Source organism: Podarcis raffonei, chromosome 1 (genome assembly GCF_027172205.1).
Source record: "Podarcis raffonei isolate rPodRaf1 chromosome 1, rPodRaf1.pri, whole genome shotgun sequence".
NCBI classification, from domain to species: Eukaryota; Metazoa; Chordata; class Lepidosauria; order Squamata; family Lacertidae; genus Podarcis; species Podarcis raffonei.
The window spans coordinates 32,277,107-32,290,703 of record NC_070602.1 but is presented as its reverse complement, the minus strand read 5'-3'; positions in this window follow the sequence as shown (position 1 = coordinate 32,290,703).

Below are 13,597 nucleotides of genomic sequence, written 5' to 3'. Positions count from 1 at the left end.
CAGCTGTCACACACACCCCTCCTCCTCCTCCACTCCCATTATTTCCCAGCTTTTCCCCTCATTTGCCTCTGAGCTGTGACCTCCCTCAAACCCCTGTTGTAAATCTAAACTGTCTTCCTCTTCCTCCTCCCTGGAAAAGTAAATCTGGGGAGGTGCTCTCCACCATTCGTCCTCTACCCACTCCCTGACAGTCACTGCCTGATCCAACAGGCTCTTCTTATGTTCTTATGACACTCTGGCCCCATGCCAGCAACTGCTGTACAAGCAAGAAAACTAGCAAGGGAAGATCAATCTGGCCCCAAAGTGCCACTTACCACTTCTTCTGGCCCTGAAGAACTGATGTCCCTCTTCTGCCTTCGCCCTCCATTCACATTTTCTTGTGTATCTGGTTTTTGTAGTGTGTAAGCCTAATGGCAGAGCCTCTCTCTCTCTCTTTGATGTGAGCTTCTTTGGAAGATGGTAATTATCTGAAGAGGGAGGGAGGGGACTACAGTAAATAGATAAATAATATCAGGTGCACAACCGAAGGAGAATGCATCCCTCTTTCAGTGATGGAATGTCACAGGTGTCAGCCTTATTATCACTGCAGCATCCAGAAACTTGCTCTTACCCCATGACAATCCTCCTCGTAGTCATCAGTATTTAGCTTCTTTGATAGGAGTGGTCAACTGCATTAAACTGCATAAATTTTCTCATTTCTTTCCCCACTTTTCCCCACCCTTTGCAATGTAATTCCACCTCTGCAGTCCCATGAGCTTCCTGTACCTGAACTAAATCAAATTCTGCCATCATCTAGCCAGGAGGATGTCACAGTCATTTGACTGATCTCAGCATAAGCAATGTCTCTTGTGAGCCACTCTCCATCTTCTTGTTCATTTTTCTTTCTTTGCCTTTTAGTGTCTCCTTGCTAACATAGTTTTCCTCGCTCACTTCCTGTTGTCAGTGGTGCAGCGAAACATCTTTACAACTTCATTTGAAAGCTTATGCCAACAGCATGCTTGCAGGAAGAAGTCTATCCTAGCAGTTTGTGTGTGTGTGTGTGTGCCCAGCCTTGATTCGCTATGTTGACGTTCTAGTTTGTGCCAAGGAATTATTTATTTCTGAAAGGCATGAGCCCACCCACATTAAGGCCCAGCAGTTTCTCCATCTTCTTTTCTGAATTTTTTTTTCAACTGCAATATCGTTTTTGAGGTGAGACATAACATGCAGCGGTGCGTCTTTACCCCCTGACTTTGTCAAACCAAAAGCAAAAAATGTCTGCTAGGGGGGAGTTGAACATCTCCCCAACCTTTCATTTACTCATACTCGCAGCCTGCAAAGGTTGCTTTCCATTTTGGGGCCAGGAAAAAGATTCACATAGTTGTTTGTGACTTCCAGTATGGGAGAACGTATTCCTTACACTTTGTGAACTATAATATGGAGAGAACACAACATATTATTGGGCGGGGGAGAGTCATTACTCGCTGTGTATAGGTAATGAGGAGCCTTGTTGTTATTGATCCCATTGTACTGGCAGGGATAAGAACTCATTCTCATTTTGAACAAATGGATTAGGACTGCACTATTTAACAAGAGCAAACTGTGAAGATTAATTGTTTTAATATACAAAAGCACAATGAACACATTCATTTCCAAGTTAGATAATTCTGTATGAATGATTTTTGTTCCCTACACACTTGTTTATTGCAAAGTGCTTGAAAATGTTCATTATATACCAGCCATTACAAATAGCAGGTGTGGTGGGGGGAAATTTTGGCTGGGACCACAGCAGGCTCCCTCTCCCCCCACATCACTTTCCCAATTTGATTCGGAGAGCCTTTTGCTAGCTTTTTTTTTTTAAACAACACCACGACTTCCCATGAGAAAACTACGTCACAATCCTTACATCCAGTTTGGCACCATGAGAATGAAATCAGGAGGGGGAGTACTTGTGTGACTCTTGTGCCAGTTGCATATTAGTATTTGAAATTGCCTCCACAAAATAAAAACCACTGCAAGCTAGCCATGTTATAATAAAATGTATTTTTCAAAAATTATTTTTACCTATTTTCAATAGAAAATTGGCCAGAAGAGGCAGGGAGTTGAATCATTCCTGTGGCAAGTATGCTAGGTACTTTTAAGATAATGTTGATCAGAGCCATACAGAATTAGAAACCACTGTCAAGTCCAATGGAGGCTTCTAGAATGTTGTTTAGCCATGTTATATTGGACCAGTTTTAATTTGGATAAGCTGCTTAAAGTGGCATGTCCTACTCACGTGTGTTCTCAACTCTTGCCCATCTAGGTTTACAAAAGCTAATTGGTGATGAATGTATGCCTCGTTGCAGGGAGGGAGGCAGTGTCAGGTCTCAAGGAGCAGATGGTTTGGCCTTTGCTGAAGAGACTTGCTCATCTCAACACAGAAGTGCTTGACAACTGTCAGGGAACTGCCATCTGAGACGCAGGAGGTGAAAGGGCTCACGGAGGGTGAGAGAGACCATTCAGCTGAGGAGGGAACCAGCAGGGGGAGAAGTGGAGTTCCAAGGGAAAGTGAGTCGGAGGGAGGGCTCAGAGACACTTCAAGCGAGAACAGTGGGGAGGTTTCAGGACCTCCTATAGGGACACCCACTCCTCGCCGGAAACTGTCACGCCGAGAGTCCAGAAGACGCGTTTCCGTTAAGGAGCTTTTATGCTGGAAGAAGTTCCGTAAACGCCCACTGTCCGATTCAACGAGCGACTGATGGAGCCATGCTTAAGGAGCTCCGTCACAGACAGAGGTTTGTGGACTTAGCCAAACTCTGAGGGACTAGGATTTTACGCACAAGCAGCTCACCATCCCATCACAACAACTATCACCCAGTCACTAATATCCCCTTTCAGGGCAAGGTCTGTCCCAGGGAAACTAGTGGTAAGTATTGTTAAAGATAAGCTAACCAAGCTTATAGAAGAACAAGCCTTACTGGAGCAAAACCAGCATGGCTTTTGCAAAGGCAAGTCCTGTCTCACAAACCTATTTGAGATTGTCAACAAAGCATATAGAGAGAGGTGATCGGATTGACATAGTGTATGTGGACTTTCGAAAAGCTTTCAGAGCACGTCACCAAAGACTCCAGAGTAAGCTTAGCAGTTATGGGCTAAGAGGAGAGAGGTCCTTCTGTAGCTCAGGAATTAGCAGAAAGCAGAGAGTAGGGATAAATGACCAGTTCTCTGCATGATGTAGAAAGTGGAGCCACCCAATGATCAGTATTGGGACCTGTGGTTTTTAACTTGTTCATAGACGATCTAGAGATTGGAGTGAGCAGTAAGGTGACCAGACTTGATCATGGTGCTAAATTGTTCAGGATGGTTAAAACAAAAAGAGATTGCACTCTAGAAGCATTTCTCCAAACTGAGGATGACTGAATGAGTGATAAAATGGCCGAAAAAATAATAATCAGTAAATGTACTCAAGTATTTTGAACTTTTTGTGGCTAACTAGGAATAAGACACTATCATGTTGGAATCATAGTGCATAGCATGAACAGGACGTCAACACAGTGTGTGGCAGCTGTCAAAAAGACCAATTTCCTACTAAGGATTATCAGGAAAGCATTAAAACTGCTGATATCATTGATAAACTTATACAAAACTATGGTGCAACAGAATTTGGAATGTTGTGTACAGTTCTGGTCGCCTCAAACTATCTCAGTTAGGAGGTGAGCCACTTCATTCTGCTGCTCTTGAACGTACAGAATATGATTAGAGGCAGCCCCGCACAGGATACATTACAGTAGTCCAGCAATATAATAGGCTCAAAACAAATCACCAAATCAGATTCTAACAATCCTGATTGTAGCGCTCTAACTAGAAAGAGCTGGCAGAGAACTTTTGGCAACTGTTTCTGTTCCTCTCTGATCCTTTATCCCTCACAGTTCACAAAGGGCATCGGCCATTTCCATTTTATTCTTTTCCGCTTTTAATTTCGCCTTGAATCTCTTCACCAGAAGCGGACAACTCATCATTGCTAATGGGATTTAAATGGCTTTGCAGCCAAGTAGAACAGGCTCTGATGAGTGAACTCTCCTCTGCTTCTTCTGTTTAGCCTACATCAGTGGAGCTAATTGGGGAACAGTAAAAAGTCAAACAATAGCAGTTTGAATATCATACGCACACAACTCCCCACCACCACCCAAACTCTGCATATTGCTTCAAGAGCATTAAAAATACTCCTACAGTGAGACGATTAAGAAAATGCCATTCTGCATTTAATTAGGTTAAATTGCTGGGCTTAAAGCTTTCTACATCTAGTCGATAAATTACTTAAGCAGAAGAAAATAATCATGCAGGTTCCAGCCAAGCCAGTTCCTTCCACCTTCTTTCTAATTATAAGTTGCTTTACGGAGGGCAGTGTGCCATGCCAAGCCAGTGGACTCTTACACTGCTTCGAACACTTCCCAGATGGCAATATGGATAAGTCTACGTACTAGTAGTTGTGGTTGCCACCTCATGGGGCCCTTGGAGAAGGGCCCTGTTGGATGAACTCAGATACATAACGGATTTAGGGAAAGGAGTCTTCAGATACCACAGTTCCAAACTGTGAAGGATTGTAAATGATCAACACCAGCCCTTTGAATTTTATCCAGAAATGGACTATAAATGTGCATCAGCAAGACCGTGTTGTTGCCTGCAGCCACACAGCAAATTATAACTAATATTAAAAATGTTCTTGTTTATTCACAGGCAACATGAACAAAGGAAAGCTGGGCTTTCATCATTCTGCCATTGTGCATGGCAGCAGTTTGATTGCCATAGTGGATTCTTATAATCAGGCACAAGTTTGAAGGTGTGATACCATGTGGACCCCCTTCTAGTATTACTGGCAATATCTTCACATAGGGCTTCCTTGAAAAATAACTCTATAGGCACTCCTCAGGGTGGATTTTTATCTTTAGACAGAAATCCCTGCTGGAACAATTTCCATACAGATAAGTTTTAAAATAAAACGGCAATAGATTCTCTTTATTGATTGATACCTCGGCACGCAGTGTATTTCTCTGCACAATTGATATTGCTCCACACAAGCGAGACTCATTTCAGGATATTCATGTGCCTTGAAAGGTTAACAAATATACCAAGGAAAGGAGCAGAGTTTAATGAAATTTTCTCCGTCTTGTAATAATTTTTGATGATCAGAAATGCTTTCATTCATTTCTCCCTTAGTTGGCTCTTTATATTGGGCAAGCTTTGGAGCTTCCCAAAGACTGGTGAATTTTCTGATCATTAAAAAAAAACCCAGCTATATTTCAGCACATTATAAAATTTTATGACCTAATCAAATGTCTATTCTTTGGGAAAGGGGAATTGCATTTGGATGTTAAAAGTGTAGATAGAATAGTATTGCACTTCTGGGAAGAAATGGACAAAACCAAGAATGCCCTAAAGTGTATTTGTGTATGTGTGTACAGAATATTATATATATATATATATATATATATATATATATATTCTGCCTGTGTTATTGCTTTCTAGATAAATGTGATCAATAAAAATGAATCTGATGAGAAAATGTCACAAATTGCAATGCCTCTCATTAACTCCTTTGACTTGAGGTTTATAGCAGATATATTAATAATGATATTTTCTATAGCTGGTCACTCTGGAAATTGGATTATATTATTCTGTTGTCACTAGTTTGAAAGAGCATTCCATAAAGATATCACTCGTGATTTTAATGGCCACAACTTTTGTAGGATTCCATTTATGTGCTTTGTAATAATGAAGTTTCTTCTCCTGTTCTTTTCCAGCAGTACTCCAGTTAGAACCACCACTTCTTGGTTCTAACAGCTTGGAGCTAGTCCCCAAACTGTAGGGTTATAATTAGAATATTTAAAAGGTGGGGTCTGACCAAGGCAGAACAGAGTGGGACCATGATTCCCTTGATCTGGACATGCAGCCTAGAATAGCATTAGCTTTTTTTGCTGCTGCATCACACTCTTGAATCATGTTAAGCTTGTGGTCCATCAAGACACCTGGATCCTTTTCACATGTACTACTTATAAGCCAGGTGTCCTACATCTTATATTTGTTCAGCTGCTTCCTCCTGCCAAAGTGTAGAACCTTACAATTGTCCCTGTTGAAATTCATTTTATTAGTTTGGACCCAGTTCTCCAAACTGTTAATGTCATCTTGAATCTGATTCTGTCTTCTTCAGCATTGCTTACTCCTCCTAGTTTGGTGTCATCTGCAACTTGATTGAGCATCCCCTCAGTATCTTCATGCATGTCGTATAGTGCATCAGCTAGGAGATGACATAAAGCAAGCAGACTTCCATAGCATGGATGTTGTTTCTTTTTTTATTATAATGGTTGAAGTCCCCTTGCCTACCAAGATTTCAGAGTTGTACTAAGCTATTTCCTGGTAGTATGAACACTACTGGCAAGGCCCATAGATTTAGTTTTCCTTGTAACTGAGGACTGTTGCCTGGTAATTTTTAACAGTTTAGTTTAACTAGTAAGCAACTGCCACATTTTATAGTTCCCCTAATATTTATGCTCAGAAGCATAACCTGGAGTATGTGTTTGTGCTTATGTGTGTTTAGGGTTCTGCCCTTGTTCTTTTCAAAGTCAGTTGACAAAAACATCTCTCCAACCTAATCATACAGCAGCCTCTGAAGTAAATTACACCTAGACCACTTTGGCCCTAGAACAATATATTTAGTCACTACACATGCAATTAACAAAGGAGGATTAAAATTGGCGCTGCTGCATACATTTGACAGTGCTGTCTCAGCATTGTTGAATTATTCATTGTGATTCCATTCGCTTATTATTTCAGTTCCCTATGACCAGTGCTATTTTTCTAGAAAAAGAGGTGCCGGAACTCACCATGAATGCCTCCTTTGTCCTCTTATAATGGCAATGGCACCTACCTGAGAGGTGCTGGAACTGAGTTCTGGTGAGTTCCAGCTGGAAAAAAGCCCTGCCTGTGACAGGTTTGCAAATCAACCTAAATTTTGAGTACTGTGGTACGCATACGCCCATAAGTGAAGATCCAATGTGAAGTGAAGATTTCATATAGAACACTTTTTCTGCATTTAGGGGAAAGTTTGTGTACAGCACACAAGCACTCGCACATGACATGAGGCACAGATTACTTTTGCCAGGATTACAGGGCTTAAATAGACATCACACAAAAATCACAAATCCTGAGGTGAGGCAAGGTGCCTTGGAGGGATTTCTGGCTTGTCAGAGGGGGGCAGAATCTCACACCAAAAATATGTTTCATGCATGACGGTGGGCATATATTTTCCTAGAACAAAGAGAACAACTGAATATGTTTCATTTATTTCCTTGTTTTATTACCGCTCCACTCTTAATCTGTCTGGATGCATAGCAGTTTACAATTCCATAAAATGCAGCAATGAAATTTCCAAATCCTTAAAACATTATATACAGACAAATGTTTCCTATGAAATAGATTTAGGCAAGCAGATTGATTTAACAGCTTTCAGCTCCTTTCAGCCGAGGCCACCAACTTGGACTGCTTTGAAACCAAATCCAAATCAAATGAAACAGCCAAATTCATGGAGGATACAGCTATTACGAACCCTTACGGCTATGTTTCACCTCCACTGTCAAGAGGCAGTAGGCTTCTGAACAGGAGCTGCTGGAAATTGCAGGAAGAGAGAGTACTGCTGCACTCAGCTCCTGTTTGCGTGTTTCCCACATGCCGCGGAACAGCCGCTGTAAGAACAGGATGCTGGACCAGGTGAGCCACTGGCCTGATCCAGGAGGCTGTCACTGTCTTCATGACTGCTTAGTAATAGTTTATGGTATATGATTGATCACCTGCCTCACAGCTTAATGCTGGTGCAATGTAGTGGCTAAGCAGGTGGGCAGGAAAGTCCCTTCTTCAAATCTCATCTTGGCTAACACTAGGTGGCCCACAGAGAAATTCTAACTACCCCTTTGGGTGAGCAATACAGTGGTACCTCAGGTTACAGACGCTTCAGGTTACAGACTCCGCTAACCCAGAAATAGTACCTCAGGTTAAGAACTTTGCTTCAAGATGAGAACTGAAATCTTGTGGCGGTGGCGTGGCAGCAGTGGGAGGCCCCATTAGCTAAAGTGGTACCTCAGGTTAAGAAAAGTTTCAGGTTAAGAACAGACCGCCAGGATGAATTAAGTTCTTAACCCGAGGTACCACTGTACAGGCAATCTCTGATTTGTGTTGGGGTTGCATTCCAGGTCATTGCACATTTACCTGAAATCACATGCAATTGAAGCATCCCATTCCACACCCAGTGACCCTGTTTTGTCCTTTTAGTGACATCTTTTATGAGGTTTACAGGTCACTTTCGGGTTCAGTGCTGTGCGCTTGTGCGCGATCACACACACATTGGTCACACCTAAAGCAATGGTTGCCTGTATAGATTAACATTTTATTCAGATAATGTGTGCAAGGTGCTTTGAATGATGCTGCACCTCACCAGGTTAGGAATGGCCCTGCATATGTATTGGAGTCCAACTCCCATCAGCCCCAGGAAGTATGCATAATAGGCAGGGATGAGGAGAGCTGTGGCCCAGCAACATCTAAAGAGCCAAAGGTTAGCCACCCCTGCACTGCATAAATGCTAAATGCTATTATCATGTGATTTTTATTTTGTTTCGGCTGTTCAGGGAACAGACACTAGAATTATTGCAAAACAGAGTACAGAGAGTGATGAAGCATGAACAGCAAATAATTCCCTTGACGTACAAATTGCTGAAATACCTGCTAGTTCAAACAAAAATGTTTTGGTAAGGAAATGTTTCTGAATCATCAGTATGAATACAGATTGGTTTAAATGTGCCTGCTGTTGTGGATACATGAGCAGTCATTTCAGAACCCTGCAAGGTGTTCTGTTATTTTCAGCCAATGAAGGGTAAAATAAGTAGTAGAAGCAAATGTTCTGAATGTAACATAAGGACAAATTAAGGTAATGGGAGTAGTTACCTACATTAGTTCCATCGAAATTAATGTATAATTCTTTTTGGGAGATATGTGAAAATATTTGCAGATGTTAATGTACTCTGAAAGTGGTCTGATGGACAACAAAAATAGGTTCCATGGGCCTTTGCTGGTATCCTAATGCCATTATACAATCTGTGCTGCAAACACACTTGGAATGCTATGTATAGTTCTGGTTTGTCACACTTCGAAGTGAACACTGTGGAGCTGAGAAAGGTTCCGAATAGAGCAGCCAAAATGACCAGGGGACACTGCAGTAACTCCCCCATGACAAAAGGTTACAACCACAGAATCATAGAATCATAACATCTTCAAGTAGGAAGGGACCCAAGAGTCATCTAGTCCCGCAATGCAGGAATCTCAGCTAAAGCATCCATGACAGATGGCCAGCCCAGTGCTGCTTAAAAACCTCCAAGGAAGGAGAGTCCACAACCTCCCGAGGAAGACTGTTCCACTGCTCTTACAGTCAGAATGTTTTGTCTAGTCAGAATCTCCTTTTCTGCAACTTGAAGCCATTGGTTCAAGTCCTACCTTCCAGAGCAAGAGACAACAAGCTTGCTCCATCCTCCATGTGACAGCCCTTCAGATATTTAAAGATGGCTATCATATATCCTCTAAGTCTCCTCTTTTCCAGGCTAAACATACCCAGCTCCTTCAACCATTCCTCATAAGGCTTAGCTTCCAGACCCTTGATCGTCTTGGTTGCCCTCCTCTGCACACATTCCAGCTTGTCAGCATCCTTTTTAAATTGTGGTGACCAGAGCTGGACACAGTATTCCAAGTGTGGTCTGACCAAGGCAGAATGGAGTGGTACTATTACTTCCCTTGATCTGGACGCTATATGTTTTTTGATGCAGCCTAACATAGCATTCGCTTTTTTTGCCGCTGCATCACACTGTTGACTCATGTTTAGCTTGTGATCCACCAAGACCCCTTTGGTGCTTTTTAATTTTGGAAAAAAGGCAAGTAAAAGGAGACATGACAGAAGTGTGGTTGTCTGATCTTTGTCTGCTTGCCCACTAGAACAAGACCCTTTAGGTCTTGTGGACTTTGATCTAACCCTGATCTGGGCAGTGCTGCTTGCCTCTGCTAGCACTGGGCTCTGACAATCAAGATCATGTGATTTATTGTCATAAAGGGCTTCTTCCTTCTCCTTCCATATCAGCCTCCTCACTTATCTCAGTCAAGTGGGGAAGCCCTTCTCTGTTCCCTATGCAGAGTGGAAACCTAGTCGGCTAGAACAAGGGACAGGGCCTTTTTAGTGGCTGCACCACTATTGTGGAATAGCTTGTAGGTTTCACACAGGAATATGGTTGGCCACTGAGAACAGGATGCTGGACTAGATGGGCCATTGGTATGATACGGCAAGGCTCTTCTTATGTCATGATTGTATGGTATGTTGTAAGCTTCAGGTGGCCTTCTCCTCCTCTGGCTTTTTATTTCAGCAGACTTTCAATTTGCCAGAAGGAAGAGATCTACTTGGGCTGTGTTTTATCTGCCACACCATTTTGTGTTAGGTTTTTGTGGTCGCTGCACTTAGGTTTCATGAGTCATTTTGAGTAGTGCATAATTATTAGAAAGGAGGGGTTTAATCCTTCCCTCTCCCTTCACCCCATTGTTCTTATCCTCACTCCACCTCCACCTCCTGCACAGCTGCTGTTTAAAGAACAATAAAAATTAGATTTGTGGTGAAATGTTCCTGTATTTAGGAGGAGGAGGAGGAGGAGGCTTGACTCACACTACCTTCTGGCTTGTCCTCTGTGCAAGATCATCACAGGTGAGTTATTGCCCCACAGCATAGAAACAATTTCCTATTGGCCAGTCATTCAGAAAATCGAGTTCCTTCTTAATGGGAGGGATAAGGAAATTGCCCATGTAGTAGCTCAATTTGCTGCAATGGCTCCTTAAACTAAGAGCTAATTTTACAAAAGCTGAAGTAGTTGATTGTTACACAGGTATGTGGTGGAATGATGTATATGATATCTATGTGTTAGATCAGTAGTTTAAGTGTCATTGTTATAGCTTACAGCTAAGGCCGTGTAGTGATAGATATGTTCTCCAAAGTCAGTTGGTTTGTTGTCAGTTTGATAAATGGAAGTCTGATATCTAAATGGTCTTAGGAAAAGGGCAGCTAATCCACAAAGGACACATCTGACCCAAAAGAGTATTTTTGTGGCCACCCCAGACCTCACTGTCTTATATTTATATTTGTGTGTGTGCTAAAATGTTTTAACTGCTCCTATGGGCTCCCACCAAAATATTTTTGTGCCCCCGTCTCCCAATTCCTCCCCCCATTTAAAATAATTTAAATTCTTTTAATGACTTCCACACATACTGCACTGTGATACTGTATGACAAGCCCCCCCCTTTAATGTATTTATCTTTTGGTGACCACTCTTGCAAGTCCTGTGGTACCAAAAGGATACCCCCTGCAAGATTCCCAAATACTTGTTCATAGTTTTTTAAAATAATTATCCTTGCCCACTTTTTTACTTTGGCCCAAAAAAGGGTAACTGTGGATCAGTACCGCCCTCTGTGCTGAAAATGCTTAGTTCCCCTCATCTAGGACCAGGTTACATTCGGACCTGCCTCCTTCCATTTAATCCTGCACAGGAACCTCAGAGGTCCTGCTCTCAGTGCCGTCACAAGGCGTCTGTCAGGTGAGCGCAAGAGATGGCCTTTTCTGTGACTGTGTCATAGCTCTGGAAGACCTTTCCATTTGGGATCCATCAAGCGCACTCTTTGAAAGTGCTCCATCGGAAATGGAAGATGCTGTTTTGATGGGTTTTTAAAAATAAATCTATTCATATACTGCCAGATTGCAGTCCTTCCACATACCCTCACACACCTGTAAACCTGCTCCAAAAAGTCTTCCAACCTTCCATAGCAGATTTTGAGATGAGAAAGGGGAAGTCTCATTGTGCAAATGAAAGTCTGTTCCACTCACACAGAAATAGATGCTCTGACATGACTGTAAAAAAGAAGATAAAAACAACACATTATAATGGTAATTATTAAACAGGATGAAAATCCAAGCAATCCCCAGTATAGGTGTATATGTAGCACTATTGTATCATGACGTAGTCTTTGCTGGATCAGACTGTGGGTCTTGGAAACTTGAAATACTTCAAGTTTAAGAGTTACATTAGGATCCAAACTTAATGTTCACATTTCAATGCAAGCCCTGCTTTGTTTACACAGTAGATTATTGGATTGGACTGTGACTTAGATGACTGGCCAAGGTATACATTCAGCGGGTATATAGACAGCTCTTTTATCTGTTAAATAAGTATAACAAAGGCTTTATTCACAAGATTTTCAAAATTCATCCTCGGAACCGATTAGAATGTCGTTTGTGTATTCTGATCTGGCACATACTGTGTGCATGTTACATTTCTACGTAATTCAGTGGGTGTAAATCCATGTACGTGTTTATAGGATTGATGCCTAAATGGTTACTAATTTTGTTTATTCGCTATTAGCTCATGAGACCTTGCAGATAACACTATGGCAAGGAAAGCTAGCCTAGGAACTGAGCTCGACCCACTCTTGATTCTTTTGAATAATTTTGTGAGAGATGATTGCCTTTATAGCCATTTCCAATTCTCCTATGATGATTGAAAGTTGTAATGTAATTCAAATTGGATTTTTTTTTCATCATCGCATGAATTAAGTGGGCTACTTCAATTCTTCTGAGTTTCCCATGATAATTGGTTTTGCTGTTTAAATAAATTCAACAAATCAGTTGGATTTTAAAGAGTGGGTCAAGTCTCCATGCTATTTTATGTGGTATGTTAAAATAGAAAAGTTCTATTCTTTAGAGAGGAGGAGGAGCACAGAGAGAAGAAATACCATGGGGCACCTGTAACAGCAAAACCGGATGCCTTCATCTGCCCCACCTGCAATAAAACATGTCTCACCCATATTCCTGTCTCAGTCTCTACAGCCACAGCAGGTGCTGTAACTCTCCAATGGTTAGACTTTACCCCTGAAGGTGCACTCCTCCATTTCTCCCGAGAAAGATGGATGCCAGCAATAACAAATTCTAAAGCAGGCACATCCAACAGGTAGATCGTGATCTACCGGTAGATCACTGGACGTCTGTGGTAGATCACTGGTAGACTCCCCCCAAAGAAGCTCAACAACTTTGGTTCCCCCCCCCAAAGCTGAACATTTTAGTCCTGCACCCCCAAAAACGGGGCTTCCCTCCTCCCTAAAAAAAGCTCAGTTTTGACCTGAACCCCAGGGAGCAGATCACTGCCAGTTTTTAACTTTGTGAGTAGATCGTAGTCTCTTGGGAGTTGGTCACCCCTGTTCTAAAGCAATGAGCTCTGAGTCCTAAAAATACTTATATCTATAGTTGCTTACTGATACCACTACGATCAATAGAATGGATCTATCTGGATATAAATATAAGTGTTTGGTTTCTGCTTGAAGCAGAAGGTTGCTGCAGTTGGCTTATTTCCTTTAAAAAATAATCAGATTCCTAGCACTGCAAGTTCAAGATAACAGAAGGCTCATTCAGTTGGTCCAGAAGCAGGGTTGCCAGTTCCCCCCCTGGCAGATCACCTGTGTGTTTTACAGCTGCGTAAAAGACAGACTAGTAGGTGAATCCCTCCACCCAATCATT